The sequence below is a fragment of the Pseudophryne corroboree genome, chromosome 2 (genome assembly GCF_028390025.1).
Source record: "Pseudophryne corroboree isolate aPseCor3 chromosome 2, aPseCor3.hap2, whole genome shotgun sequence".
Classification (NCBI taxonomy): domain Eukaryota; kingdom Metazoa; phylum Chordata; class Amphibia; order Anura; family Myobatrachidae; genus Pseudophryne; species Pseudophryne corroboree.
In genome coordinates this window covers 302,772,948-302,785,176 of record NC_086445.1, presented here as the reverse complement: position 1 = coordinate 302,785,176, position 12,229 = coordinate 302,772,948, and the positions used below count along the sequence as shown (strand labels likewise).

The window sequence follows — 12,229 nt, the reverse complement described above, 5'->3', positions numbered from 1 at the left end:
AGAAGGCGGCACTCAGGCAGACGTGAATTGCAGTAAAAAAGTGGTCATTTTATTCCGACATGTTTCAGGGTAATCACCCCGTCCTCAGGGTCATCATATATATATATATATATATATATATATATATATATATATATATATATGGAGGAATTGGTGAAAATAAGTGCCCAAGAGTGTGAATTATAAAACAAGGTGAATATAAATGAAGGTATCGATGGTGGGTATATTAAAACCAGTTAAAAAACTTATCTGAAAAACCAGAGAAGCTAAATTCAGGCGATGCTCCTTTGACGCTTAATACATGTTAAAAAAGAAGAAGAGCAGACATAGTGTGTACTGTTTTTTTGTACAATATCAAAATATATCACTGGCTATGTAACATTAGGCTTAATTAGGGAAATAGCATATTCCCAAGTATGCAGTCAATATATAGCCTAGGCAGTGTATATATAAAAGATAAATAATTTAATACACAAAATGACATAAAAATACATAAAAATATGAATGGCTGTATATCATGCGTACAGGATAAAAGATTATATCAAGCTTATCTGTCCATAAATAACTGGAATGCATGCGTACAGAATTCAAAATGATAAATGGCTTATCTGTCCATTAGAGGAAATGTCAGCAGGTAGTCCCAACGCGTTTTGTCCGTCATCAACAGGACTTCATCAAGGGAATCATATATATATATATATATATATTGGTGCAAGAGGATGAGGTGTTTGCAAGCGACCACAGGTGTCAAAATTAATAGTATAAAAACCAGGTATTTCTATAAAAGTATATAAAATTTTAATTTCAGAATACAACACACTAAAAGCAAGAGGAGGGTGTATCATAAAATATAAACAATTTTTCAAAAAATGCAGCCTAATCAATAAAAACTGGTATAAAAATGACAGCGGTGAAGTTAAAAGATTAAAACACATATACCAAGATTATTGAAAAGTACGTAAAAATATGAGAAAAATATACAGAGTTTGCAGGATAAAGGTAAAAAAGAGTAAAAATATTGTGAGAGAGGTAGCTTAACTTCAGTAGTGGAGGTATGATCAGAGTAGCACCCAACGCGTTTCGTCCCTCATGGACTTCATCAAGGGGTGGTGAGAGGCTAGAGACAGAACCTATTTATACCTCATGTTTATGGGAGGTATTAACAGCATCACTTCCTGTTTGTAAATTGGTGGATTAATGACATGTAATCAAAATGCATGTATGGGTACATAAACATAGAACTAGTAAGATAGAAGGGCCCACTAATATGTTTAGGTGCCAAAACGATGCTTATTATAGCTGAAAAAAGCGTATGTAGTATAAAAACAAGTGAGTCCGTCAACTTCCGGTCCGGACTGGGTGGAACGTCATATCCGCCCCACTTCCGCCCCACTTCCGGCGGCATCAGATCCGTTGTGCGCATGCGCCGGCTGGGCCCCGTGCGGTGGGGATCTCTGGTGCGTGATCACTTCTAAGGGCGGCGGCCATCTTTATGGTTATCATAAACCGGATATAGTCCTGCTGTTGGTGTAGATTGCTGGTCCATTGTCACTTCAGAGGCGGCGGCCATCTTATTGGTTATCAAAAAACGGGGATGTAGTCCTGCTGTGGGTAGGATCCAAGTGCTGCGATCCAGATGCACTAGTGCGCATTGTAAAAGGTTTTAGATGGGTTTGCATACTGATGGGGCGTCTCCCCGAGGGGGTACATAAAAAACGAGAGGGAAAAAAATGTAAACGGATGGTAGTAACAGGCACAAAAGTTATATGACAAGTGAATATGGTTTTAAGAGGGATGATTGATAATTTGGGTGAATATATAACGCTCATAGGGAACATAATATGGAAGCAAATAAGCTATGGAGATAAAGGTGTATATACGCAAACAATATATAGAAAGATATACAAAATATTATAGATATATATATAGGAAATATATAAAAATAAATAAAAATATATATAAATATATATAAAAAAAATATATATGTTTATTATAGTGAGTGAGCAGAGATGAGAAATGGATGGGAATGGATGATGGACCTGCTAAAGAGCGGAATCAGCAAGTATTAATTAGGTAGTGCCTTGTGAAAAAAGTGCCAGAGTAATGTGGGCAAGACATCATCCATGAGCTTCCGAGGTGTCCCAAGGATATTCCCATTTTCGCCTTCAGGTTTACAACACCCGGTCTCCCAAGGGGGTCTCCCATCCTTGTACTGGCCGGGCCCAACCTTGCTTAGCTTCCAAGATCGGACGGTGTTGGGCGTCCCCAAGGAGGTATGGTTGTAATGTATAGGGCTGGGTTGGAGGCGGAGTCTCTCGAAAAAGAAATGGATGACATAATGAATTCACAATTGGCATAGAGGATGTGGTATGGGAAAAAACAAAGAGGAGATATAAGGCTCCTAAAATGAGGGAGTGCGAGTTAAAGCGTATATGTGCCATGAGAGTTTAGGGAAGTTTCTAATTTATACATCATGCTCCAGGTATTCTCTGGGAGTCTCCCATCCAGGTACTGGCCAGGACACGAGTGTTAGGATGGGCCCAAACCTGGTGAGTGGTGCAGAAAAGGAACAAACGGAACAGGAAATCTTACATCACAGGAACGGTGCTATTTCGTACCCTTCGTTGAAGCCATCCGGATGGAGTGTATTCAGTTCGTATATCCAAAACATCTCCCTCCTGGAAAGGAGATTCGAAAGGTCTCCTCCTCTGTCTCCCAGGGCTACCAATTCGATCCCTTTGTACGTTAGTGCCTCTGGATCCGAGTTATGGCAGAGGTTAAAGTGTTTGGATACTGCATGGGTGAGTACTTTGTTCTTGATATTCCTGACGTGTTCCTGGATGCGTAGTTTAAGGGGTCGCTTGGTTTTCCCGATGTATTTTATTTTACAGGAGCACTCCAGGAGGTAGATTACCGATGGAGTATTACAATTGATGAATTGTTTAATACGATATTCCTTATTTGTTTTGCCATTGTGGAATGATTTCCTGTTCGGATTGAGGTACCTGCAAATACTGCATCGACCACACTTGAAGCTTCCTACACATTTCGGCATCATGCTTACGACTTCTGGATTCCTCAGCATACTTGGGGCTATTAGGTCCTTTAGACTCCTGGATTTGCAAAAAACCATCTTAGGCTCTTTTGTGAGGTAGTCTTTGAGTATAGGGTCCATGAGTAAGATATTCCAGTGCTTCTTGAGGACCTCCTTAATGAGGTTCTCATGTCTGCTATACGTGGTGATAAATTTGACTGTTTCCTCCTTGATGTCCTTAGGTTTGTACTTAAGAAGGTCCCTCCTTTCTAAAGCTTTGGTCTTGATGGTAGCATCTTCTAGGAGTCGGGACGGGTACCCCTTTTCCTTAAACCTTCCTTTGTATACTTCCAGTTGTTGATCTCTGTCCTCCGATTTCTTGCAATTCCGTGCTATCCTGCTAAATTGGGAGAGGGGGATGTTGTCCTTCCATTGTTGCCGGTGATTGCTTCTATAGTGAACATAGCTATTCATATCCACCTTCTTAATGTAATTGCTTGTGATGATTTCCTCTCCTGAGTGTGTTAGGACAAGATCCAGGAATTCGATTCGTTCTGTATTCTCATTGGCAGTAAACTTGAGGTTCATGGCGTTGTCCGAAATGTAAGTTAAAAATTCTTTAAAACTCGACTGGTCTCCCTCCCAAATAATTAAAATATCATCTATATAACGTTTGTAAAAAATGATATTCTGTTGGTATGGGTGGTTGATAAAAATGTATTCATTCTCCCATTGCCCCATGAACAGGTTGGCAAAGCTAGGTGCGAAGATAGTGCCCATGGCTGTTCCACATGTTTGAAGATAAAACCCATCTAAAAATGTAAAATAATTATGTTTGAGTATAAAATTCATGAGCTCGCATAAAAATTGTCTATGATCTTCTGTAATCTGGGGGTCCGAAATTAGAAAATTGTTGCATGCCATGACGCCCTTTTCATGCTCTATGCAGGTGTATAGAGATTGCACATCAATTGTGGCCCACCTGTAGGTATCCTTCCATTGTAGTGGTTCCAAAAGGTTCAGGACAGATGTAGTATCCTTAAGAAAAGCCGGCAGTTTCATAACATATTTTCTCAGAAATATGTCAACATATTCTGACAGATGTGAAGTCAGGGAGTCAATACCTGCCACTATTGGCCTGCCAGGGGGGTTGTCCAAAGATTTGTGCACTTTTGGGAGGAAGTAAAATATGGGGGTAGTGGGGTTGGAATTTAGGAGATACTGGAATTCATCCTTCGTCAGTACCTCTTTTCTGAAGGCCTTCAAAAGCATAAGTCTCAGTTCTTCTACGAATGTTTCCTTTGGGTCACTTGGCAATGGGACATACGAGGACCGGTCACCCAGTAGTCTGAGTGCTTCTGTAACATAGGCTTCTCTGTCCATGATAACCAACCCCCCCCCCTTTATCAGCCGGTTTTATAACAATGTTTTTATTTTCTTGTAGGTGTTTGATGGCTTCCGTCTCCCTATTTGAGAGGTTCTTCTCCTTTATAGATGAAATGTTTGTATCCAGTAGATCCTTCTTAACTAGCTCATAGAAAAGGCCCACATTGTGACCCTTAGATTCCAAAGGGTAAAATTTGGAAGTGGGTTTCAAGCCCGATTTCGATTGTTCGTAGTTCTGTATTACCGCATCCTCTTTTTTCAAAAAGTGACGTTTAAGGGTGATTTTCCTTATGAATTTGTTCAAATCAATAAAGACATCGAACTTATTCATACCCTTCGTAGGTGCAAAGGAAAGGCCTTTGTTGAGAAGTGTAGTCTCATGGTTCGTCAAGGTGTGGCTGGAAAGGTTGAAAATGCCTTTTGGTCTAGCTGATTCTAGACGAGATTTCGTCTTTTGTAAAGTCTTTTCCCTCCTGCCTCCACGGCATCCTCTTCGTCTTCTAATCTTCTTTTGCGAGGTGAAGTGTTTTTGGTGTTTTTCATTCTTACAGGTGTCTTCGTTGTATTTCGGAGGTGGTGGTTCGTACCTGGTGATAAAAAAAGCTCCTCAGAAGTGGAGTCTAGTCTCTGTAACGCTGTGAATTTATTGGTTGTTTTGAGGTTGTGAAAGTCCTGCGTCTCTTTGGTAGTGAGTCTAGTGCCTCTGGGTTTGCTAGGGACAGTTTTCCAATACTCCCTTCTTGTTTTGGGAGCTGGCTGTCCCCCTCCAGAGAAACGACTCCAATTCTTTACCATATTATTTTCATAGTCGTGTCTGTCTCTAGCGAATTTCCTTTCTTTATTTCTGATTACCTCATCTTCTATACGTTCCAGCTTTTTATTAAGAACCTTCTCATTAATCCTGAAGTCCTCCTTGTCTTTGTGTACTTCCATTTTAGTCTCAGCCTCTTTTATTTGAATTTCTAGGTCTGAGGTGATGCGTTTTTTCTCTGTAATAAGTAGTTTCATGAGATTAATTGAGCAGTTGTGCAGGGTTTTATCCCATTCTTGTAGGAAATCTTGGTTCTCTTTTCCAAAGGTGGGCTGTTTTGTAATCCTTAAGCCCCTCGGGACCCTGTTGACACTGACGTAGTGTTCTAAACCCCTGATGTCCCACCATGCTTTAACTTCCTTGGTTAACAGTCTCTCAATGTTCCAAAACATGTCATCCAAGTCGTTATTGGGGGGTTCAGTTTCGGGGATAGTAGTCTCATTGAAAATCTTTTGGCACACATTACTCCTTTTGTTAGTGCGTTCATTTATTCCAAACATACTGTGTTCGATACTGTTTCACTCCAGGCAGCTGGAAGCAATAATACCAAAAACAAAGATGTGTACAAAAAGAAGCTGGCAGCGCCACAGATAGTATCAAAGGTGTAAACAACAATATTAGGAGAAAGGTATTCTGAAATGATTACCGATGGATATATATGTTACCTGGAGGACACTCCCTATAGGCTATTAGGGCGTCAGCTTAAAAACCTCAAAAAACGTATAGGCACTGGTATATATGCCTAGAAGTTACAAATTGGTGCAAGAGGATGAGGTGTTTGCAAGCGACCACAGGTGTCAAAATTAATAGTATAAAAACCAGGTATTTCTATAAAAGTATATAAAATTTTAATTTCAGAATACAACACACTAAAAGCAAGAGGAGGGTGTATCATAAAATATAAACAATTTTTCAAAAAATGCAGCCTAATCAATAAAAACTGGTATAAAAATGACAGCGGTGAAGTTAAAAGATTAAAACACATATACCAAGATTATTGAAAAGTACGTAAAAATATGAGAAAAATATACAGAGTTTGCAGGATAAAGGTAAAAAAGAGTAAAAATATTGTGAGAGAGGTAGCTTAACTTCAGTAGTGGAGGTATGATCAGAGTAGCACCCAACGCGTTTCGTCCCTCATGGACTTCATCAAGGGGTGGTGAGAGGCTAGAGACAGAACCTATTTATACCTCATGTTTATGGGAGGTATTAACAGCATCACTTCCTGTTTGTAAATTGGTGGATTAATGACATGTAATCAAAATGCATGTATGGGTACATAAACATAGAACTAGTAAGATAGAAGGGCCCACTAATATGTTTAGGTGCCAAAACGATGCTTATTATAGCTGAAAAAAGCGTATGTAGTATAAAAACAAGTGAGTCCGTCAACTTCCGGTCCGGACTGGGTGGAACGTCATATCCGCCCCACTCCAGAGTCGTTTCTCTGGAGGGGGACAGCCAGCTCCCAAAACAAGAAGGGAGTATTGGAAAACTGTCCCTAGCAAACCCAGAGGCACTAGACTCACTACCAAAGAGACGCAGGACTTTCACAACCTCAAAACAACCAATAAATTCACAGCGTTACAGAGACTAGACTCCACTTCTGAGGAGCTTTTTTTATCACCAGGTACGAACCACCACCTCCGAAATACAACGAAGACACCCGTAAGAATGAAAAACACCAAAAACACTTCACCTCGCAAAAGAAGATTAGAAGACGAAGAGGATGCCGTGGAGGCAGGAGGGAAAAGACTTTACAAAAGACGAAATCTCGTCTAGAATCAGCTAGACCAAAAGGCATTTTCAACCTTTCCAGCCACACCTTGACGAACCATGAGACTACACTTCTCAACAAAGGCCTTTCCTTTGCACCTACGAAGGGTATGAATAAGTTCGATGTCTTTATTGATTTGAACAAATTCATAAGGAAAATCACCCTTAAACGTCACTTTTTGAAAAAAGAGGATGCGGTAATACAGAACTACGAACAATCGAAATCGGGCTTGAAACCCACTTCCAAATTTTACCCTTTGGAATCTAAGGGTCATAATGTGGGCCTTTTCTATGAGCTAGTTAAGAAGGATCTACTGGATACAAACATTTCATCTATAAAGGAGAATAACCTCTCAAATAGGGAGACGGAAGCCATCAAACACCTACAAGAAAATAAAAACATTGTTATAAAACCGGCTGATAAAGGGGGGGGGGTTGGTTATCATGGACAGAGAAGCCTATGTTACAGAAGCACTCAGACTACTGGGTGACGGGTCCTCGTATGTCCCATTGCCAAGTGACCCAAAGGAAACATTCGTAGAAGAACTGAGACTTATGCTTTTGAAGGCCTTCAGAAAAGAGGTACTGACGAAGGATGAATTCCAGTATCTCCTAAATTCCAACCCCACTACCCCCATATTTTACTTCCTCCCAAAAGTGCACAAATCTTTGGACAACCCCCCTGGCAGGCCAATAGTGGCAGGTATTGACTCCCTGACTTCACATCTGTCAGAATATGTTGACATATTTCTGAGAAAATATGTTATGAAACTGCCGGCTTTTCTTAAGGATACTACATCTGTCCTGAACCTTTTGGAACCACTACAATGGAAGGATACCTACAGGTGGGCCACAATTGATGTGCAATCTCTATACACCTGCATAGAGCATGAAAAGGGCGTCATGGCATGCAACAATTTTCTAATTTCGGACCCCCAGATTACAGAAGATCATAGACAATTTTTATGCGAGCTCATGAATTTTATACTCAAACATAATTATTTTACATTTTTAGATGGGTTTTATCTTCAAACATGTGGAACAGCCATGGGCACTATCTTCGCACCTAGCTTTGCCAACCTGTTCATGGGGCAATGGGAGAATGAATACATTTTTATCAACCACCCATACCAACAGAATATCATTTTTTACAAACGTTATATAGATGATATTTTAATTATTTGGGAGGGAGACCAGTCGAGTTTTAAAGAATTTTTAACTTACATTTCGGACAACGCCATGAACCTCAAGTTTACTGCCAATGAGAATACAGAACGAATCGAATTCCTGGATCTTGTCCTAACACACTCAGGAGAGGAAATCATCACAAGCAATTACATTAAGAAGGTGGATATGAATAGCTATGTTCACTATAGAAGCAATCACCGGCAACAATGGAAGGACAACATCCCCCTCTCCCAATTTAGCAGGATAGCACGGAATTGCAAGAAATCGGAGGACAGAGATCAACAACTGGAAGTATACAAAGGAAGGTTTAAGGAAAAGGGGTACCCGTCCCGACTCCTAGAAGATGCTACCATCAAGACCAAAGCTTTAGAAAGGAGGGACCTTCTTAAGTACAAACCTAAGGACATCAAGGAGGAAACAGTCAAATTTATCACCACGTATAGCAGACATGAGAACCTCATTAAGGAGGTCCTCAAGAAGCACTGGAATATCTTACTCATGGACCCTATACTCAAAGACTACCTCACAAAAGAGCCTAAGATGGTTTTTCGCAAATCCAGGAGTCTAAAGGACCTAATAGCCCCAAGTATGCTGAGGAATCCAGAAGTCGTAAGCATGATGCCGAAATGTGTAGGAAGCTTCAAGTGTGGTCGATGCAGTATTTGCAGGTACCTCAATCCGAACAGGAAATCATTCCACAATGGCAAAACAAATAAGGAATATCGTATTAAATAATTCATCAATTGTAATACTCCATCGGTAATCTACCTCCTGGAGTGCTCCTGTAAAATAAAATACATCAGGAAAACCAAGCGACCCCTTAAACTACGCATCCAGGAACACGTCAGGAATATCAAGAACAAAGTCCTCACCCATGCAGTATCCAAACACTTTAACCTCTGCCATAACTCGGATCCAGAGGCACTAACGTACAAAGGGATCGAATTGGTAGCCCTGGGAGACAGAGGAGGAGACCTTTCGAATCTCCTTTCCAGGAGGGAGATGTTTTGGATATACGAACTGAATACACTCCATCCGGATGGCTTCAACGAAGGGTACGAAATAGCACCGTTCCTGTGATGTAAGATTTCCTGTTCCTTTTGTTCCTTTTCTGCACCACTCACCAGGTTTGGGCCCATCCTAACACTCGTGTCCTGGCCAGTACCTGGATGGGAGACTCCCAGAGAATACCTGGAGCATGATGTATAAATTAGAAACTTCCCTAAACTCTCATGGCACATATACGCTTTAACTCGCACTCCCTCATTTTAGGAGCCTTATATCTCCTCTTTGTTTTTTCCCATACCACATCCTCTATGCCAATTGTGAATTCATTATGTCATCCATTTCTTTTTCGAGAGACTCCGCCTCCAACCCAGCCCTATACATTACAACCATACCTCCTTGGGGACGCCCAACACCGTCCGATCTTGGAAGCTAAGCAAGGTTGGACCCGGCCAGTACAAGGATGGGAGACCCCCTTGGGAGACCGGGTGTTGTAAACCTGAAGGCGAAAATGGGAATATCCTTGGGACACCTCGGAAGCTCATGGATGATGTCTTGCCCACATTACTCTGGCACTTTTTTCACAAGGCACTACCTAATTAATACTTGCTGATTCCGCTCTTTAGCAGGTCCATCATCCATTCCCATCCATTTCTCATCTCTGCTCACTCACTATAATAAACATATTTTTTTTTTATTTTTTTTATATATTTATATATATTTTTATTTATTTTTATATATTTCCTATATATATATCTATAATATTTTGTATATCTTTCTATATATTGTTTGCGTATATACACCTTTATCTCCATAGCTTATTTGCTTCCATATTATATTCCCTATGAGCGTTATATATTCACCCAAATTATCAATCATCCCTCTTAAAACCATATTCACTTGTCATATAACTTTTGTGCCTGTTACTACCATCCGTTTACATTTTTTTCCCTCTCGTTTTTTATGTACCCCCTCGGGGAGACGCCCCATCAGTATGCAAACCCATCTAAAACCTTTTACAATGCGCACTAGTGCATCTGGATCGCAGCACTTGGATCTTACCCACAGCAGGACTACATCCCCGTTTTTTGATAACCAATAAGATGGCCGCCGCCTCTGAAGTGACAATGGACCAGCAATCTACACCAACAGCAGGACTATATCCGGTTTATGATAACCATAAAGATGGCCGCCGCCCTTAGAAGTGATCACGCACCAGAGATCCCCACCGCACGGGGCCCAGCCGGCGCATGCGCACAACGGATCTGATGCCGCCGGAAGTGGGGCGGAAGTGGGGCGGATATGACGTTCCACCCAGTCCGGACCGGAAGTTGACGGACTCACTTGTTTTTATACTACATACACTTTTTTCAGCTATAATAAGCATCGTTTTGGCACCTAAACATATTAGTGGGCCCTTCTATCTTACTAGTTCTATGTTTATGTACCCATACATGCATTTTGATTACATGTCATTAATCCACCAATTTACAAACAGGAAGTGATGCTGTTAATACCTCCCATAAACATGAGGTATTAATAGGTTCTGTCTCTAGCCTCTCACCACCCCTTGATGAAGTCCATGAGGGACGAAACGCGTTGGGTGCTACTCTGATCATACCTCCACTACTGAAGTTAAGCTACCTCTCTCACAGTATTTTTACTCTTTTTTACCTTTATCCTGCAAACTCTGTATATTTTTCTCATATTTTTACGTACTTTTCAATAATCTTGGTATATGTGTTTTAATCTTTTAACTTCACCGCTGTCATTTTTATACCAGTTTTTATTGATTAGGCTGCATTTTTTGAAAAATTGTTTATATTTTATGATACACCCTCCTCTTGCTTTTAGTGTGTTGTATTCTGAAATTAAAATTTTATATACTTTTATAGAAATACCTGGTTTTTATACTATTAATTTTGACACCTGTGGTCGCTTGCAAACACCTCATCCTCTTGCACCAATTTGTAACTTCTAGGCATATATACCAGTGCCTATACGTTTTTTGAGGTTTTTAAGCTGACGCCCTAATAGCCTATAGGGAGTGTCCTCCAGGTAACATATATATCCATCGGTAATCATTTCAGAATACCTTTCTCCTAATATTGTTGTTTACACCTTTGATACTATCTGTGGCGCTGCCAGCTTCTTTTTGTACATATATATATATATATATATATAAAAAAGGAAAATTACCTAGTTGCACTGTTACACTCTTAAAACTGCACCTCTAGATGAACCTTCTGTTATTAAAGGTTCTCCAATAGCAGATAATACAAAATCTGAGGGCACTAACATATATAGTTCTAGTTGGTAGGACTAGACATTATCATCCAGTATATATGAATTTTTTTTAAAGTACAGTTTCTAAAATAGACTTTCTCTTTTAAAATACATTATCTGTTATTCCAGTTCACAGTTGACAGGGATATATTCATCCAATTTAAGTTCAGTAATTCATATCCATTATGATATAGTGCAGATGTCGAATCCACAGTCAACCCTACGCATTTCGTCAAAATGACTTCATCAGGAGTGTATATCAGGTGCCAGAACTATGGATGTATATGATCAACTGGTCTATCTGGCAAATATTTGGAATGCTGGGAGATGGTCATTCAAGATCATTGGGTGTGTTGTCAATACAATAATTAAAAGGGTATTAGTCCTGTAGATTATAATCCAAATTTAGCTAAAACCCAAATGAGGATTTTACCATATAGCAATCCAACACTACAGTCAGTGGTTTAGGGTGTTGGATGGTTAATAGATCCTCTTATAACAACTGATTTCACAATAGACTCTCCACAGAGACTAGACACAATCCAAAGCAGTCTGCTGGTGTGTCCCTTTGATCGTTCAGATAGTTCTGTGCCTTGACAATTCACAAGAATTTTAGTCAGAAACTATTAAAAAAGTATATCATTGAGACTGAAATTGATTAAAAAAATGATAATAACAACACATATAAGACAGTATATGTTAAACTAAAGGCAGCAATGTAAAGAGTATCCACTGTGCTGAAA

At 39.9% G+C, this 12,229-nt stretch overlaps 2 pseudogenes; one reads left to right on the top strand and one right to left on the bottom strand.

The window, feature by feature from the left end:
• Positions 1–2,168: 2,168 nt before the first annotated feature.
• LOC135051814 (5S ribosomal RNA) lies at positions 2,169–2,287 on the bottom strand (annotated as a pseudogene).
• A 7,294-nt stretch (positions 2,288–9,581) lies between these two features.
• On the top strand, positions 9,582–9,700 carry LOC135052068 (5S ribosomal RNA; annotated as a pseudogene).
• Positions 9,701–12,229: the final 2,529 nt, after the last annotated feature.